This window comes from Schistocerca piceifrons, chromosome X (assembly GCF_021461385.2).
Source record: "Schistocerca piceifrons isolate TAMUIC-IGC-003096 chromosome X, iqSchPice1.1, whole genome shotgun sequence".
Classification (NCBI taxonomy): Eukaryota; Metazoa; Arthropoda; class Insecta; order Orthoptera; family Acrididae; genus Schistocerca; species Schistocerca piceifrons.
This window is the reverse complement of record NC_060149.1, coordinates 894,466,472-894,474,161: the sequence shown is the minus strand read 5'-3', so window position 1 is coordinate 894,474,161 and position 7,690 is coordinate 894,466,472.

Genomic DNA, 7,690 nt, shown 5'->3' with positions numbered 1-7,690 from the left:
CTCTCCTGCGAACCTTGCAGAACTAGCACTCCTGAAAGAAAGGATATTGCGGAGACATGGCTTAGCCACAGCCTGGGGGATGTTTCCAGAATGAGACTTTCACTCTGCAGCGGAGTGTGCGCTGATATGAAACTTCCTGGCAGATTAAAACTGTGTGCCCGACCGAGACTCGAACTCGGGACCTTTGCCTTTCGCGGGCAAGTGCTCTACCAACTGAGCTACCGAAGCACGACTCACGCCCGGTACTCACAGCTTTACTTCTGCCAGTACCTCGTCTCCTACCTTCCAAACTTTACAGAAGCTCTCCTGCGAACCTTGCAGAACTAGCACTCCTGAAAGAAAGGATATTGCGGAGACATGGCTTAGCCACAGCCTGGGGGATGTTTCCAGAATGAGACTTTCACTCTGCAGCGGAGTGTGCGCTGATATGAAACTTCCTGGCAGATTAAAACTGTGTGCCCGACCGAGACTCGAACTCGGGACCTTTGCCTTTCGCGGGCAAGTGCTCTACCAACTGAGCTACCGAAGCACGACTCACGCCCGGTACTCACAGCTTTACTTCTGCCAGTACCTCGTCTCCTACCTTCCAAACTTTACAGAAGCTCTCCTGCGAACCTTGCAGAACTAGCACTCCTGAAAGAAAGGATATTGCGGAGACATGGCTTAGCCACAGCCTGGGGGATGTTTCCAGAATGAGACTTTCACTCTGCAGCGGAGTGTGCGCTGATATGAAACTTCCTGGCAGATTAAAACTGTGTGCCCGACCGAGACTCGAACTCGGGACCTTTGCCTTTCGCGGGCAAGTGCTCTACCAACTGAGCTACCGAAGCACGACTCACGCCCGGTACTCACAGCTTTACTTCTGCCAGTACCTCGTCTCCTACCTTCCAAACTTTACAGAAGCTCTCCTGCGAACCTTGCAGAACTAGCACTCCTGAAAGAAAGGATATTGCGGAGACATGGCTTAGCCACAGCCTGGGGGATGTTTCCAGAATGAGACTTTCACTCTGCAGCGGAGTGTGCGCTGATATGAAACTTCCTGGCAGATTAAAACTGTGTGCCCGACCGAGACTCGAACTCGGGACCTTTGCCTTTCGCGGGCAAGTGCTCTACCAACTGAGCTACCGAAGCACGACTCACGCCCGGTACTCACAGCTTTACTTCTGCCAGTACCTCGTCTCCTACCTTCCAAACTTTACAGAAGCTCTCCTGCGAACCTTGCAGAACTAGCACTCCTGAAAGAAAGGATATTGCGGAGACATGGCTTAGCCACAGCCTGGGGGATGTTTCCAGAATGAGACTTTCACTCTGCAGCGGAGTGTGCGCTGATATGAAACTTCCTGGCAGATTAAAACTGTGTGCCCAACCGAGACTCGAACTCGGGACCTTTGCCTTTCGCGGGCAAGTGCTCTACCAACTGAGCTACCGAAGCACGACTCACGCCCGGTACTCACAGCTTTACTTCTGCCAGTACCTCGTCTCCTACCTTCCAAACTTTACAGAAGCTCTCCTGCGAACCTTGCAGAACTAGCACTCCTGAAAGAAAGGATATTGCGGAGACATGGCTTAGCCACAGCCTGGGGGATGTTTCCAGAATGAGACTTTCACTCTGCAGCGGAGTGTGCGCTGATATGAAACTTCCTGGCAGATTAAAACTGTGTGCCCGACCGAGACTCGAACTCGGGACCTTTGCCTTTCGCGGGCAAGTGCTCTACCAACTGAGCTACCGAAGCACGACTCACGCCCGGTACTCACAGCTTTACTTCTGCCAGTACCTCGTCTCCTACCTTCCAAACTTTACAGAAGCTCTCCTGCGAACCTTGCAGAACTAGCACTCCTGAAAGAAAGGATATTGCGGAGACATGGCTTAGCCACAGCCTGGGGGATGTTTCCAGAATGAGACTTTCACTCTGCAGCGGAGTGTGCGCTGATATGAAACTTCCTGGCAGATTAAAACTGTGTGCCCGACCGAGACTCGAACTCGGGACCTTTGCCTTTCGCGGGCAAGTGCTCTACCAACTGAGCTACCGAAGCACGACTCACGCCCGGTACTCACAGCTTTACTTCTGCCAGTACCTCGTCTCCTACCTTCCAAACTTTACAGAAGCTCTCCTGCGAACCTTGCAGAACTAGCACTCCTGAAAGAAAGGATATTGCGGAGACATGGCTTAGCCACAGCCTGGGGGATGTTTCCAGAATGAGACTTTCACTCTGCAGCGGAGTGTGCGCTGATATGAAACTTCCTGGCAGATTAAAACTGTGTGCCCGACCGAGACTCGAACTCGGGACCTTTGCCTTTCGCGGGCAAGTGCTCTACCAACTGAGCTACCGAAGCACGACTCACGCCCGGTACTCACAGCTTTACTTCTGCCAGTACCTCGTCTCCTACCTTCCAAACTTTACAGAAGCTCTCCTGCGAACCTTGCAGAACTAGCACTCCTGAAAGAAAGGATATTGCGGAGACATGGCTTAGCCACAGCCTGGGGGATGTTTCCAGAATGAGACTTTCACTCTGCAGCGGAGTGTGCGCTGATATGAAACTTCCTGGCAGATTAAAACTGTGTGCCCGACCGAGACTCGAACTCGGGACCTTTGCCTTTCGCGGGCAAGTGCTCTACCAACTGAGCTACCGAAGCACGACTCACGCCCGGTACTCACAGCTTTACTTCTGCCAGTACCTCGTCTCCTACCTTCCAAACTTTACAGAAGCTCTCCTGCGAACCTTGCAGAACTAGCACTCCTGAAAGAAAGGATATTGCGGAGACATGGCTTAGCAAGGTTCGCAGGAGAGCTTCTGTAAAGTTTGGAAGGTAGGAGACGAGGTACTGGCAGAAGTAAAGCTGTGAGTACCGGGCGTGAGTCGTGCTTCGGTAGCTCAGTTGGTAGAGCACTTGCCCGCGAAAGGCAAAGGTCCCGAGTTCGAGTCTCGGTCGGGCACACAGTTTTAATCTGCCAGGAAGTTTCATATCAGCGCACACTCCGCTGCAGAGTGAAAGTCTCATTCTGGAAACATCCCCCAGGCTGTGGCTAAGCCATGTCTCCGCAATATCCTTTCTTTCAGGAGTGCTAGTTCTGCAAGGTTCGCAGGAGAGCTTCTGTAAAGTTTGGAAGGTAGGAGACGAGGTACTGGCAGAAGTAAAGCTGTGAGTACCGGGCGTGAGTCGTGCTTCGGTAGCTCAGTTGGTAGAGCACTTGCCCGCGAAAGGCAAAGGTCCCGAGTTCGAGTCTCGGTCGGGCACACAGTTTTAATCTGCCAGGAAGTTTCATATCAGCGCACACTCCGCTGCAGAGTGAAAGTCTCATTCTGGAAACATCCCCCAGGCTGTGGCTAAGCCATGTCTCCGCAATATCCTTTCTTTCAGGAGTGCTAGTTCTGCAAGGTTCGCAGGAGAGCTTCTGTAAAGTTTGGAAGGTAGGAGACGAGGTACTGGCAGAAGTAAAGCTGTGAGTACCGGGCGTGAGTCGTGCTTCGGTAGCTCAGTTGGTAGAGCACTTGCCCGCGAAAGGCAAAGGTCCCGAGTTCGAGTCTCGGTCGGGCACACAGTTTTAATCTGCCAGGAAGTTTCATATCAGCGCACACTCCGCTGCAGAGTGAAAGTCTCATTCTGGAAACATCCCCCAGGCTGTGGCTAAGCCATGTCTCCGCAATATCCTTTCTTTCAGGAGTGCTAGTTCTGCAAGGTTCGCAGGAGAGCTTCTGTAAAGTTTGGAAGGTAGGAGACGAGGTAATGGCAGAAGTAAAGCTGTGAGTACCGGGCGTGAGTCGTGCTTCGGTAGCTCAGTTGGTAGAGCACTTGCCCGCGAAAGGCAAAGGTCCCGAGTTCGAGTCTCGGTCGGGCACACAGTTTTAATCTGCCAGGAAGTTTCATATCAGCGCACACTCCGCTGCAGAGTGAAAGTCTCATTCTGGAAACATCCCCCAGGCTGTGGCTAAGCCATGTCTCCGCAATATCCTTTCTTTCAGGAGTGCTAGTTCTGCAAGGTTCGCAGGAGAGCTTCTGTAAAGTTTGGAAGGTAGGAGACGAGGTACTGGCAGAAGTAAAGCTGTGAGTACCGGGCGTGAGTCGTGCTTCGGTAGCTCAGTTGGTAGAGCACTTGCCCGCGAAAGGCAAAGGTCCCGAGTTCGAGTCTCGGTCGGGCACACAGTTTTAATCTGCCAGGAAGTTTCATATCAGCGCACACTCCGCTGCAGAGTGAAAGTCTCATTCTGGAAACATCCCCCAGGCTGTGGCTAAGCCATGTCTCCGCAATATCCTTTCTTTCAGGAGTGCTAGTTCTGCAAGGTTCGCAGGAGAGCTTCTGTAAAGTTTGGAAGGTAGGAGACGAGGTACTGGCAGAAGTAAAGCTGTGAGTACCGGGCGTGAGTCGTGCTTCGGTAGCTCAGTTGGTAGAGCACTTGCCCGCGAAAGGCAAAGGTCCCGAGTTCGAGTCTCGGTCGGGCACACAGTTTTAATCTGCCAGGAAGTTTCATATCAGCGCACACTCCGCTGCAGAGTGAAAGTCTCATTCTGGAAACATCCCCCAGGCTGTGGCTAAGCCATGTCTCCGCAATATCCTTTCTTTCAGGAGTGCTAGTTCTGCAAGGTTCGCAGGAGAGCTTCTGTAAAGTTTGGAAGGTAGGAGACGAGGTACTGGCAGAAGTAAAGCTGTGAGTACCGGGCGTGAGTCGTGCTTCGGTAGCTCAGTTGGTAGAGCACTTGCCCGCGAAAGGCAAAGGTCCCGAGTTCGAGTCTCGGTCGGGCACACAGGGAACAGGACCTGTTTATTTCCTTGTGCTGAGTTGCGATTCTTTCATTTTTCCAATTTTTTCGCACATTTTAAGAGCGTTAGTGTTGCGTGAGCCTAGTAACGAGCGGTTTTTCAAACAGTTTCACTCACATTTCTTGTCACAGGTCTTAAATCTATTAGAGGAGACCGCTTTAGAGCCTCTTAATTCTTTCGCAAACCTAATTATATTCCATTAATATTTACTTATTTATTTTATTTCTTTCTTGAGATCTGCGTTTTCTATGTATGTAATAGGTCCTGTTTTCAACATTTTTAAAAGTTGTTACCTGTTTTGATTGCTTACAGACCTATGTCTCAGTATAGCAACAAAAAATTATTATAATGATAATAATAATAAAAAGTGTAATAATAACAAGTGTAATAATAATAATTTAGTAATGACAAAAAAGGAAACATATAAGCTCACCAGATGAAAAATTAATCACCGCAGTGCTCACGTACAGATGAGGTGTTGGGCATTTACAGATGGCGCAGCGATCGAGTCACGTGATCAACATCGTGCGCACTGACTCTGTGTGATCATAAGGCAGTAGCGATCACTGAGGCATTTAGGCTTCAAGCGGACATTGTACGTAAACGTGAGGACGTGACACAGAGGCAGAAACGGGGCAATTGTGTTTGGCCGTGTCCATGGAAATACGGTGTGTGAGGTTACCTTTGTTGGTGTTTCTCTGCTGATTGTTCAACGAATCTACGAGCTGAGGTACAATACACGTGGCCACGAAACACGACGTCACAGCTATGATCTGGAAAAGATCCTGACTGAGAGAGACAGGAGACACGTTTCACGGCTTGTGAATCACAATCGCTTCCGAGCCCGACACGAACTGCTTCAAACAGTGAATGAAGATCCATCGCACTCTGTTAGCGAGTAAACAATGCGACGGGAACTGCGTCCAGTGAACATCTGGAGTGGGGCACCGCACAAGAGACCATTGCAAACAGCCGTTTTTCAAGACCATAACAAAACGTTTCATAGGCTGGAAGAGTAAGTGACTGATCTTTTAAACACTTCCCACCCTATTACATCTCGAATGGCCTGCAAAATTGGCTGACTTGAACCCCGCAGAAAATCTCTGCGACATGTTGGAAGGGCTGGTAAAAAGCATCAACATCCCCGCAATTTGGTGGAATTGCGTGGTTAAATCCTACTCTAGTGACTTAACACGGATGCGACGTTCCTACACAACCTTGTGGACTTACTTGCTAACCGAATCCAAGCGGTTATGAAGATCAGGGACGGAATTACAAGGTGTTAAATGATGCTTGTAAATAAATTCTCTGGGGTAACTAATTTTTTGTCCGATATATATATATATATATATATATATATATATATATATATATATATATATATATATATATGTGTGTGTGTGTGTGTGTGTGTGTGTGTGTGTGTGTGTGTGTGTGTGTGTGTGAGAGAGAGAGAAAATATTAGGAACCAGTACTGCATGCAGTTGTATTGGCTAAAGGTGTTCAATGGAATTAAATATTATGAATGAATTTTAGGCAGAAGATATTTAATAAGAAGACCATTTAAAACTAGGATCTGCTATGGGCAGAGAGAAACAGAATAACACTGTCCCCTTTAAAAACTATTTGTACCTTTATATATAAATGTGAATATACTGTGCAATGACATCAAAGCACATTACCATACGATCTTTGCCGTAATAATCACTTTTTCTTTCTTTTGTGTGTTTGAAAACTGCCCCGGAAAATATCGACTGTGTTTACGGCAGTGTATTACGCTTTGTCCGCAGCTCGTGGTCGTGCGCTAGCGTTCTCTTTTCCCGCACCCGGGTTCCCGGGTTCGATTCCCGGCGGGGTCAGGGATTTTCTCTGCCTCGTGATGACTGGGTGTTGTGTGATGTCCTTAGGTTAGTTAGGTTTAAGTAGTTCTAAGTTCTAGGGGACTGATGACAATAGATGTTAAGTCCCATAGTGCTCAGAGCCATTTGAACCATTTTATTACGCTTTATATGTTATGAATCTCCCTCCGGCGGGCATATCCTCATCTCCATTGCCGAAGTCTAACTGGATCCTTTGCTGACGTGGAGGTGATGTGGTACTGCGGGTTCTACCTCATGTGTCGCTGCGGCTTCTACCTCTTGTACCACTGTGATCTAGGTTGCACATGCGTATTCTGTAACACAACATTCGCATTCACCTCTTTCACAACACTAGATGCACTCGCTAGCACTTTGTTATTGACGTTGACGCTCCTAAGGTGATACTGTGCGAGATGGGAGGGATTTTGTTTGCTGTATCCTGGCAAATTAGTCTTTCTGATGCCGGAAAATGGTGTTAGCAACATTGTCTATTATTGTCCATTTGTTGTTTCTTATATAGTGAATGGTCAGTCTCTACTGCTTCCCTAATTCTATTATAAGCGTTACATTTAAAGATAATGGGGTCGTCTGTTCCCGTATGACCACACTGACAGATATTGTCTGTACAGGTAAACTGTACATGAGCCGCGTCCCGTTAGGTAATGTACCATGCCCTGACTGAGGCTCACATGCCAAAGCGCTAGGAAGCCGCGGGAACAGTTGGGAAACGGCCGGTTTCACTGTCGTCTCAGTCGTTCTGCCACGTATCCGCTTTCACGAGTGCGCGTGATGGGCCTTGTTTGTTATAGTTTTGCTCTAATATATGCTGGACATTCGTCAGAACTTTTTTACGTAACCAGTAGAATTGTGCACATCTTACCGTAATTTCCAATGGATGGATTCCGAGGAACCAGTAAAGCGTTGAATGGAGTGGTGTAAAAGGCTCTTTGAGCCAGAGGAGCAAACCCCTTTGTGCACGTCGCAGGATGTGCTTGTTCCGCGCGTGACACTTGCTGCATAATCTATGATGGACGTGAAAAATGGGGTCATGATACGTTCCCACGGCATGT